General features: G+C 38.5%; 1 protein-coding gene across 1 annotated transcript in view; it reads right to left on the bottom strand.

The window, feature by feature from the left end:
- Positions 1 to 12,306, bottom strand: part of LOC150078795 (uncharacterized) — a 74,300-nt gene that overhangs the window by 60,029 nt on the left and 1,965 nt on the right. The window lies entirely within an intron of this gene.

The raw sequence follows: 12,306 nt of genomic DNA, 5'->3' as shown, positions 1-12,306 counted from the left end.
GTGCAGACGGGCTGCCAGAGCAGGTCATGGAGTCTTGTCAATGATATATAGGAATTTTGCTAGCAGGCACATGGAGGTGATTATCCCTTTGTATAAGGCAATGGTCAGGCCACACCTTGAGTACTGTGTACAGGTCTGGAGGTCTCATTTTTGGAAGGATGTAGAGTTGCTAGAACGAGTACAGAGAAGGACAACAAGAGTGGTGGAGGAACAAAGGGGTTCTCTTACCAGGAGAGGATTAAATTCTGTAAGTTGCAGCATCTGGAGACTATGCACCTGCAAGGTGATCTGATTAAGGTGTACAAGGCCTTGTATGGTTTGAGCAGGCTCAATGCTGATGGGATACTTGTGCTTGCTCAGATTAAGAACCTGAGGGGGGCACAGATTCAAATTGAGGAAAGACAGTTGTAGAATAGTTGTGCGGAAGTTTGCCTTTAGCCAGCTGGTAGTTGATTGCTGGAACAGACTTCCATCTGTTGTTGCGGAAGTTGGTAGCTTAAATAAATTCAAGGCAATACTAGACAAACATTTGGAGTGAATGGATGGGTGAAATGGAAAGGGTTTTTTTTTTTTTTTTTTTGGCTGATGCTATATAAGCTTGCTTTCTTGCATCATATGCCTCAACTAATTCTAATAAGCAAGTAAATTACTACAGAAGCTAGTTAGGTTATAGGTTTTTGCTACAGGCAATAGCAAAAACCTATTCATGTTGGAGAAAATGGGGAATTGGAGCTGCTTAAATGGAAATGGTAGGTCAAAGTGGATGTTGGTAGTGGCAAATGATACAAGGAAGCAAACTTACACATCATCAGCCAAATGAAAAAAAAATCTAACGACCTCAATCTGTCCACCTCCTCTAATAACCTGTGCAATCCTTCCTTAAATTTATTCAATCTACACCCTTCCAAGACACCACATGAAAGTTTGTTCACACAATCAACTATGTGTTCTGGCTGAAATAAAATTTCCATACTTCTTTCCTGCAACCATCCTTTCTCAATTAAAATTTATGCCCCTGTATGTGCAAGTAGGAGTCAAGTTGTCTGAGCAAGAGTAAGGATAGAATCAGCATTTAGCTTATTCAATTCATTCATAGCCTTAAACATCTCACTCGGATTGCCTTTCAGATACCTAGTTTCCAGATGCTGAAAATTGCAGATTAATGGAGGAAATAAGACCCTCTTGTACCCTCTTGTTTCCTCCATGTTGCTCTTAATCGTGTTTCTCTTCTCTGCACCCAAACCAACAGATCAACAAATCTTTCTAAAATGAGGCTTCCTGACCTGCATGTGGTACTCAAGATGTGGCCCAACCATTGTCTTATACAATATGATAATCACCTCCTTATCACTACTGGCAAAATTCCTGTATATCATTGACAAAACTCCATGAGCTGTCCTGGAAGCCTGTCTACACTGCTCAGAGAACTTCATGTTGGAGCTACAATCATCCCAGACTTCTTTCCTTCTGCACAATCTTGAGAATGTGGTACCACAATTGATATGTTATTATGGGAATTATTGCTGTACTCATTCAAGGTACTGCTTTTATGCAGTAAACTGAATTTATCAATGTTAAACCTCAAATGCCAGTCCTCCGCCCGTTTGCCTAATTTTTTCAGGTCCTGTTGTACAACTTGATTCCTCTCATTAACCACCATGCCAATTTTTACTTTAAAAAATCTGAAGATTAAGCAATTGTCAGGAGGAGGAAAACAGAAGATTTTTCAGCAAACAGATGAAAAACAGAAGGTTTTTTTTTGCAAAAAAGGTGTTAAAAAATACAGGAGATTTTTTGTAAAGTCCACACTCCACTAGAAATTTAACTACCAAAATACACATTTTCTATTAAAATACAACCATAGGACTCTTTCCAGTTACAGTACACTTACAAAGATTAACTTAACTAGGATTTTTCTGTGGATTTCTGTTTGGGTTGTCTAATTGCCTGTTAGACAATCGAAACAGAAATCCACAGACAGAAAAATCTGATTGATATTGATTGCTTTGAAAATAATACTGTTGCAGAATTTTCAGCTCTTCAGAAATGTTGAGTTTGGTTAATAACAATAGTACTGCTGTTCAGACTATTTGTCAAGTGCATTTTCAAAGGTTTGCCAGAAAGAGATCTAAATTTATTGATTTTTTTCAACCTGGTTAAATATTCTCAGGCACTTAGCATTGCTAAAAGGAACTATTAAAATGCCTAGAATTTTGTTATTTTTCATGCTTCCTTGTACACTTGTCATTTTCCTGACCAACGACCACTGCAATTCTTTGCAGTGGTCACAATTCTTTCTTTTCATAATAGTGTATGGTAAGTTCTCACTAAAATTGACAGAACTGATGCTACAAAAGATCTATTTCTTCATCTGTTTCTATCTCTAACAAAATCAAGTAGTACTGGAAACTTATCCACAAAAAAATTTAAAATTTGAAAATAATGGACTAATTACTTGAAAGAGGAGATCTACGTGATTGTTCCTCATTATGTTAATGAATTGAATGACACTACACTATTATATCACACGTTAGATTAAGTAATTTATTATTGAAATGATATAATTTAAAGGACTGAACCACCTCAATGCCAAACACTTAAAAATGATGCACTGCTAATTGATGAAATTTGTGCTACCTAGGCATTTATAAAAACATTTTTCAATGGGAACTTGTGCACCATGTCTTTGTTGTTGTTGTTTAAGAGCTATTGGTGCAAGAGCAACTTAGGCTATAATGTGCCTAGCCTAGGTAGGAAAGTTTGCATATCAGCATTTTTCACTTTTCTTATTGTGGTTTAGAATAAAGCCAAGATTCTGCTTTATAATCATGTAGCTTCTCTATAAATGGTATACTATTAATTTTTATGTTTTGGGAAGTATCCAGTTAACTTAAGATAACCAGTCAGCAAATATCTGACTGGTTATCTAAAATTGTTTTAAGCATTAAGTTGTTTTGTGCATTCATTGTTTGAAAGGCTCTTAAGACGTTCTCTATGAAATTTCTAACAGTTCACCATGAAGTGATGTATAGTTAGTGGTACTTGACGGTTTTGACATGGGAAAGGTCTTCACCTCTGAGTAGGTAAGAGTGAGCATACGTGTATGCTCGATTCTCAATCGAGCAAGGGTCACTTCTTTCTGTTCTATCTATTCTTTCTATTCGATCGGACACTAGTAGTCCACAGTCGAAGTATTTCTTTAATTAGACGAAATCTGTTGTTAGTCTGATCTAGCCAGTGTTGCCATTGTTTTATACTGTTTTGGTGGATTAAGGACTTGTAATCTGTATATGGTATTGTGTGAAAGGCATAATCAGAGGTGGAAGCTTCTTTTGCTGCTTTGTCTGCTCTTTCGTTTCGTTATTCCTGTGTGGCCTGGGATCCAGCATGATCTGATATTGTGATTTCTTTGTAATAGCTTTGATACTGAAGACATGTTGTAGGATTGGGTGTCTTGTGGTATTTGCATTCTGCAAGGCAATAACACAGCTAAGCGAGTCTGTGAAAATTAGTGCACTATGTCATCACATGCAGAAATAAAGTACTTTCCCACTGAACAAAGACCACAATCTTCTACCCTTGTTTCAGATTCTCCACAAACTTGGAGGAAGAAATGCCTATGACTAAGTCAGAATCATCCTTCTACTTCAGTCTGTTATGGTTATCAATTTCCAAAAAGGAAGTGGAAAATTTAATAACTGTTGGCATAATCAATTTGATTTGCACATAACATTCATCAACACAGCTAGAAGTAATGACCTCAGTACACAGATGTGAGATATATTGGATTGAAGAGCTAGGTTTGAATTTTAAAACACTGGAATATCATTTAAAAAAAACAAGCAAATTGCTTTATTCAGTCCGTAGGGAAACACGAACAGACTTCCTGCACAACTGAGGACCCCAGGGGCTCACATCTGGTGAGTATGGGCTTGGCACACCGAGGGTCCTGAGCTGGATATCATCATTCTTATATTTCTTGGTGATTCCCTTCTATTTTTTGGCTGGTGGTGCAGCATAAGCCTCAGGCTTTCTTGCACCATATGGCTAATAATAATAATAATGTTTCTAGAATTAGCAGCTTTCTTTTCCTGTTTAGAATTTCTTCCGCCAGAAGTTTTCAATTCAGTTCTTTTTCTTGGGAGTTCACTAATTTGTCTTCTCTCACAACTTCTGTTGGATAATGAACTGGATACGAATAAGAGTTAGCAGCACTCACTAGTGATTGCTTGTATTTTTCAGTTTGAACACTCTAAAAGGTGATCATATGACCTTTTCACCACTTCTAAAATGAGCATAAATAAATAAACCTGTCAAGGATTGCCGCTCTTCTACAGATCTGGTTACACATTTAATAAAAGTGGCATGCATCAGTTGAAATTATTTAAATCTACCATTTAACACTTTTTTCAGACAGTAGTAAATTTTTGCCAAATATTTATCCACTTTCACAGGAAGGAAGGAATGCAATCCTCTTTTCAGCATACAAATTAATGAGATGACAAAGTCAACCCATTGTCACCAAGTGCTCAATCTCCTCTTTCAATATCATTGCTAGTCCAATTCAGGCTTGCCATAACAACACATTATCCTAAGTGCCATATAGTTTTTTAAAGGAATCCCAAATGCTTTTAGATTGTTCAGAGGATGATGTCCAATGCCCTATGATGATGTCCCTACAGATTCGCCTTCCACTGAGGGCAAGCTGCTTTCAATTTGATGATCACTTTATTATAAAAGTTCACCAGAATGGAATATAACCTGGATTACTGCCATCTATAAAAATCAAAAGTGATCCATTTTTTAGCACCATCACTACCTCTTCTTTCAATACCCATGCAATTCCACTAACAATGACTTTTGTGTTTTGTTCTTCCACAACTGTATTTTTTGCTATTTCTAAACAATGTGCCCATATAATCAGCACAACTCAGATGAACATTATGTTCTATGACAAAAGATCCAAATAAATATTCAGCTTGTATGATATCATCATCACTATGATATGCTACATCTATTTTTGCATTTATTTCTATGCTCTACATGCTGTCCTTATGCTTATTTGTTTGTAAATGTCTGATTACATTGCATTTCCCACTGCTTTATATTGAAAAATCACTTCAACGTACAGTACACAAAGCAAATGTATTACCTTTTTCAGATTTTACAATACATGTAAATTTCTGAATATATGGAAAATCTTGCATGTCTTCTGGAATTGTGCACCATATTTCTTTGGCCTCTTATTGAAAGGCATTGTTAATTAGCTTCTAACCACACAAGTAAATAAAATGAAGCCACATTTCATAGAACAATGCTATTATCCCATATTTTTATCTTGAAATGTAGGCTAGCAACACCTGATGAGCATGAAAATGAGCATACATTTGCAAAATTGTTTTTTAAAAAATTCCAATTTTAACATGATTTTACTACTTTTTTGCAAAAAGAAAGAGAAAAACTGTGCCAAAAGATGGAGAAACATTTCTTGCTAACTATATTATGATGTGAGATGGAGAGCTGGCAGCTATGCAATACCCTTCATATTCCTTCAATTATTAGCATTAGCAAAGGCACACGATGCAAGAAAACTTATATAGCATCAGTCAAAAAAAAAAAAAAAAAAACACCCTTATTTCACCCATCCACTCGCTCCAAATGTTTGTCAAGTTCCGCCTTGAATCTATTTAAGCTATCAACTTCTACAATGACAGATGGAAGTTTGTTCCAGCAATCAACCACCCGCTGGCTAAAGACAAACTTCGGCACATCTATCCTACAACCGTCTTTCCTCAATTTGAATTTTAGCATTAGCATTAGCATTAGTAGAGGCATTTGATGCAAGAAAGCAAGCTTATGCAGCATCAGCCAAAAAAAAAAAAAAAAAAAAAAAAGTAACATAAATAAATAAAAATAACCACTTCCACTTCACCCCTCTGTTCGTTCGAAATACCTGTCCAGCTGAGCCTTAAACTTATTTAAGCTATCAACTTCCACGACAGGGGATGGAAGTCTGTTCCACCCACCAACCACCCGCTGGCTAAAGGCAAATTTCCGCACATCTATCCTACATCTGTCTTTCCTCAATTTGAATTTATGCCCTCTCAGGTGATTTTTCTGAGCTAGAGGAAGAATCCCATCAGCATTGAGCATGCTCAAACCATTCAAGGCTTTGTACACCTCTATCAGATCACCCCGCTGGTGCCTAGTTTCCAGACACTGTAATTTGCAAAACTTAAGCCTTTCTTCGTAAGAGAACCCCTTTGTCCCATTCACCAATCTAGTTGCCCTTCTCTGTACTCGTTCCAGCAGCTCTACATCCTTCCTGAAATGAGGCCTCCAGGCCTGTATACAGTACTCTAGGTGTGGCCTGACCATTGCCTTATACAAGGGAATAATCACCTCCTTATCCCTGCTAGAAAAATTCCTATATATCATTGACAATACACCATGAGCTACTCTCGCAGCTCGTCTGCACTGCTCAGAGAACTTCATATCTGCCTGCACCACCACCCCCAGGTCCCTTTCATTCTCTACCACTGTCAGTGTAGTACCACAGAGTTGATACGTTGCTCTGGGGTTGCTGTTTCCCATATGTAGTACTTTACATTTGTCAATGTTAAACTTCATTTGCCACCTCGAAGCCCATCTGCTCAACCTTTCCAAATCCTGTTGCAGCAGCATAGTGTCAGTAGTGTCCTTGACAACCCTGCCAACCTTCGTATCGTCTGCAAACTTGGACATTAAGCCTGATATACCATCATCAATATCATTTATAAATACAGAAAACAATAAAGGCCCCAATACTGAACCCTGAGGGACTCCACTAATAACATTAGTCCACGATGAGCAGTGTCCATTGATTACCACTCTCTGTCTTCTCCCCCTCAACCACCCCTTTATCCATAGCAGCAACTTGCCTCCAATGCCACACTGCTCCAATTTGTGCAGCAGTCTTCCATGTGCAACAGTATCAAAAGCCTTTCTAAGATCCAAGTATATAATATCAAAGTTATTCCCTGCATCCAGTTCTTGTGTGACTGCATCATAGTATCCAATCAAATTGGTCAGGCAAGACTTCCCCTTAACAAAACCATGCTGTGTCCTAGCTATAACTGAAGTCTTGTCTAGATGATCCTGCAGTGCTTCTTTCACCAGTGCCTCCATTAATTTTCCGGGAACAGAAGTTAAACTCACAGGTCTATAATTACTTGTGTCAGCCTTTGATCCCCCTTTGTGAATTGGGGTCACATTTGCACATCTCCAGTCAATGGGTACCTCCCCTGAGTCCAAGGAAGCTCTCATAATTATGGCTAAGGGTTTGCTTACCTCCTTTGCTGCCTCCTTTAATATAACTGGATAGATCCCATCCACCCCAGGTGCCTTTCTTGTGTTTATCTTCAACAATTTCTCCTCCACTTTGCTCTCAGTTATTACAAGATTCTCTAGCTTACTGCTAGAGTTGAATACACCTCTGGCATTCCCCTCGCTGAATAACTCCTCGTGTGTGAATGTCGATGCAAAATATTCATTTAGTTTGTTAGCTACCCGAGCAGGGTCATCAACAGTTGTCCCATCGATCTCAAGTGGACCAATCTGATTCATCCCCTTCCTTCTAGAGTTTACATAAGTAAAGAACTCTTTGCTGTTTTTCTTCGCATCCCTTGCCAAGGATCTCTCGTAATCTGCCTTCGCCTGCCTAACCTCCTTTGTAACTTGGTTACAGATCAACTTGTATCTATCATAGGCATCCGTGTCACGTGTTAATTTGTATGTATCCCATGCATTTTTCTTCTCTGCCATATGCCTCATTAGTTCATCTGACAACCATTTAGGCCTAAACCTTGAACAATATTTCTTAGTTGGTATGTAAAGCCTAGTAGCTTCCACGATAAGTTCTTTGAATGCTTCCCATTTTGAATTTGCTGTTGGCAATATCATCAGTTGATCCCACTGTATAGAATTTAAATACTGTCTCAGTCCATTGTAGTCGCCTTTACGAAAGCAATACCCCTTCCCTTTACCCCTAATGGTAGTTACCTCTTTGAGTAACTCCCACTTCAGCACACTGTGATCACTGCCACCAAGTGGTTCATTTATCTGCAGATTCTTAATGCATGAAGAATCACTACTGATAATCAAATCAAGAGTATTACTCCCTCTAGTTGCCTCCCGAACATGCTGATGTAGAAAACAATCATCCAATAAATCCACAAAAGCCTTGCTACTGTGTGAGTGACCAGACCCCAAATTCCAGTCAATATCTGGGAAATTAAAATCCCCCATTATAAGACTCTCTGATTTACTGGCCCACTCTATTTCTCCGAACAGTTTCTTATTATACTCATCAGAGTCATTAGGCCTATAGCACACTCCTACTCTCAATTTTGATCTCCCAATGCTTATGTCACACCAAACTGACTCGACACTGCACTGTCCAGCGATGTCGACTGGCTTCACTTCCTTGGCTTTTATGTGTTTCTTAATTAATAGCATAACCCCTCCTCCCTTCCTATCCTGTCTATCCTTTCTGTACACATTGTACTCCCCAAATTCCAGTTCTGCATTTCTTATATCTGTGTGACACCACGTCTCTGAAATCCCCACAATATCTGCCTTTGATGTTTTGAGCAATACCTCAAATTCATCAAATTTATTTACTAAACTCCTAGCATTGGTGTACACACAAGTATACATGCACCTGTTCTTTTTCTTAGCTACCCTAACACAACCCATGTGTTTACTTGTACCCCAATGATTCCCAGCAGTCTCTGAAATATCCTGCATCTTATTTTCCAGGCTGCGGCTCATTCCAATAGAAGCAGTGCAAGAATCACTTTCACCTCTGCCAGTGGCTACTGTTAATCTATTAGTCCTTGTATCCCCCCAATCTAGCAGTTTTCCGACCCACCTAACATTGCCTCGATAGCATCAGCAAACATTCTTGCACCCTTTCTATTTAAGTGTATCCCATCCCTGTAGAAGCAGTCTCTCCTGTTAACAAGTACAGACCAGGCTGAAAAAAATTCTACCCCTTGAGCCCTGCACAATCTTTCCAGGGCCGAATTGATTGACAGGGCTCTCATCATATACTCCCTCCTATCGTGTCATATACTCCCTCCTATCGTGAAATTATGCCCTCTCAGGTGATTTATGCCCTCTCAGGGAATTTATGCCCTCTCAGGTGATTATTCTGAGTAAGAGGAAGAATCCCATCAGCATTGAGCATGCTCAAACCATTCAAGGCTTTATACACCTCAATCAGATCACCTCGCAGGTGCCTAGTCTCCAGGCATTGTAATTTGCAAAACTTAAGCCTTTCTTCGTAAGAGCAACCCTTTGTTCCATTCACTAATCTTGTTTCCCTTCTCTGTACTCGTTCCAACAGCTCTACATCCTTCTTAAAATGAGGCCTCCAGACCTGTATACAGTATTCAAGGTGTGGCTTGACCATTGCCTTATACAAGGGGATAATCACCTCCTTATCCCTTCTAGAAAAATTCCTGTATATCATTGACAAGACACCATGAGCTACTCTTTCAGACCGTCTGCACTGCTCAGAAAACTTCATATCTGCCTGCACAATTACCCCCAGGTCCTTTTCATTCTCTAGCACTGTCAGTGTGGTACCACAGAGTTAATATGTTACTCTGGGATTACTGCTTCCCATATGTAGTACTTTACATTTGTCAATGTTAAACTTCATTTGCCACCTCTCAGCCTATCTGCTCAACTTTTCTAGATCCTGTTGCAGCAGTGTAATGTCATTAGTGTCATTAACAACCCTGCCAACCTTCGTTTATGGGCCTGGAATTGAACCCTGAAGGATGCCACTAATAGTATTAATCTAAGACCAGATGTGCCCATTTATAACCCCTTCTGTCACTCAACCATCCCTTTATCCAGCAGTAACTTGCCTCTAATGACACACTGCTTCAAGTTGTACAGCAGCCCTCCATTTGGAAGTGTCAAAAGCTTAAAATCTTTCTGAAATGTAAATATACGATGTTAAAATTATTTTTACATCCAGTTCCTTTTCGCTATGTCATATTAGCTAATTAGAGTGATGATAAAATTCACCCTCCCCCACAAAAATCCATGTTATAATTTCTGTATAACTGCATTCCTGTGGTTATACAGAAATCATGTCATTCTTATTCATAAAGAGGGAATCAAAGCATGAGGTGAGTAATTACAGACCCGTAAGCTTGACCTCTGTTCCAGGGATAATAATGGAGTCAGCAGTTAAAGTAGTATTTAGGTAATCCTCAATTATCTCAATACTACAAGGCTCCATTATTTTCCCTGGAAGGTCACACTTACAGGTCTGTAATTATTCTTTATGCTTTGATTCCCTCTTTACGAATAAGAGAGACATTTGCACATCATCTTCAATCCATAGGTATTTCCACTGAGGAGAAGAGTGCTCTTATAATTATGGCCGAAGTTCATGAAACACTGCAAATGTTTTTTCAGAAGAAAGTGGAGGGCAAGTCCTATCCTTAAAAACTCCTTTATGTGTGAACATAGATGAAGAATAGTTAAGTTTGTCAGCACCTTAAAAAGGATCATCAATAGTTATGAAATTCATATCTAGTGGACTGGACCAATGTGTTTCATCTCTTTTCTTCCCAGTATTAACATAAGCAAAGAATTCTTTGCTACTTTTCTTTGCATTCTTAGTCAAAGTTTTCTTATGATCTGCCTTAGTTTGCCTAACTACCCCTCAATGACTTGATTGCAGATTCATTTATATTTACTGTTTTCTGCTGATAACTTCTAATTATTCCACGTGTTTTTATTCTTTACCACTAGTCTCATCAGTTTATCTGTCATCCAGTTAGATCTAAGATGGTAGCAATAATCTTGAACTTCAAAGGAAAATTTGCATTAAATTTGTTTCAAATTAGGGAAAGTGCAACAGAAAGCAACAAAATGTTAAAAACAACTTTCAAAGAAGATGTTTGCCATTCAAAGACTTTTCAGTGGTTTGCAAAATTTAAAGAGGGCCACTTGATCATTGCAATTGATTCTCTCTTTCTCTCTCTGGCTGCCCTTCAAGTTAAAAAGCAATGATTCAATGACCCATGTCTGTTAATAAACTACATATATCTGCAAAGATATATATAGTTTATTGTACACATATCTGCAAAGTTGATAAATGAAACTGATATTACATATGGGCCATCATCATCAATTTTCACACAATAATGGGAACGTAATGTTTCCAAGTTTGTGCCTCACATCCTTACAGATGATCACAGAGTGGAATAAGTTCTCGTATCAGGTTATTCATCAATGTGCTGCTGCTGACCAACTCTTTTTTTTTTTTTTTTTTTTCCCCCACCAATATGGTGATGAATCATGGTCATATGACTATGCCCCAGAAACAAAGGGTCCAGTCTTCTCAATGGAAGTTTGACAATCTTGATCAAATGTGAAGATCACACATGCTCACAGGGAATTGTTCATTATGAATTTGTCCCATATGGCGATGTGATGCTAATCAGAAGAAATTCCTAAAAAAAAGTAGGCATTAGCTAATTGCTGCTTCCATCATGACAATGTTCCCACACACATTCAGCACTTTCTATTGAAGAATTTCTTGCAAAGCAATCCATTACTATTGTTCCCTCCCATCTATCATACTCACCAGATTTAGCTCCCTGTGATCCCCCCAAGCTTTGGTATAGTAAGTTGGGTGGGGGGGGACAACTAAATTCTGAAGTCCTGAACTGCCATTTAACCTGCTTATGCTTAAATCCACCACCCACTAATGCCTCTAGTACAGTGGCGTAGCTACCATGTAGGCAGGCAAGGCAATTGCCTCCAGACCTGGGGCCCTTTAGGGGCCCAGCATCTTTGGCTGTCTCCTGTTTTTGCAATTTTAATTAATTAAGTAGGGGCCTGAACATGTTCTTTGCCTCCGGGCCCGAAAAAGGATAGCTATGCTACTGCTCTAATACAATATAAAAATTAATCGGCCACCAGTGAAGATTGTTTAATAAAAATATCTGGTTTTCCTTCTGTCAAATGGAAAGAAAAATTCTAAAAGTAGGGTGGTTTCCTCACCAAGTGGATTAAAATCCAAAGCCACATATTTGCATTCAAGAAGCAGTGAATGTGTTAATCCCCTTCAAAAACCTTTCTTTCCACTTATATAGAAATGAAAGCCTTCCTAGGAGTTATTCTGCATTTTTTTTTTTTTTTTTTTTTTTTTTGTCCTGCAAACTAACCCTATGAATGAATCCAAATAACAAAACTGCTCCCCCCCCCAGAAATTCTCATACAGCCCTCTGTACTGTT

Source organism: Mastigoproctus giganteus, chromosome 10 (genome assembly GCF_048544385.1).
Source record: "Mastigoproctus giganteus isolate SK-2022 chromosome 10, ASM4854438v1, whole genome shotgun sequence".
NCBI lineage: Eukaryota > Metazoa > Arthropoda > Arachnida > Uropygi > Thelyphonidae > Mastigoproctus > Mastigoproctus giganteus.
Note: the sequence above shows the minus strand (reverse complement) of the source record. Positions and strands in the feature narration are given on the sequence as shown.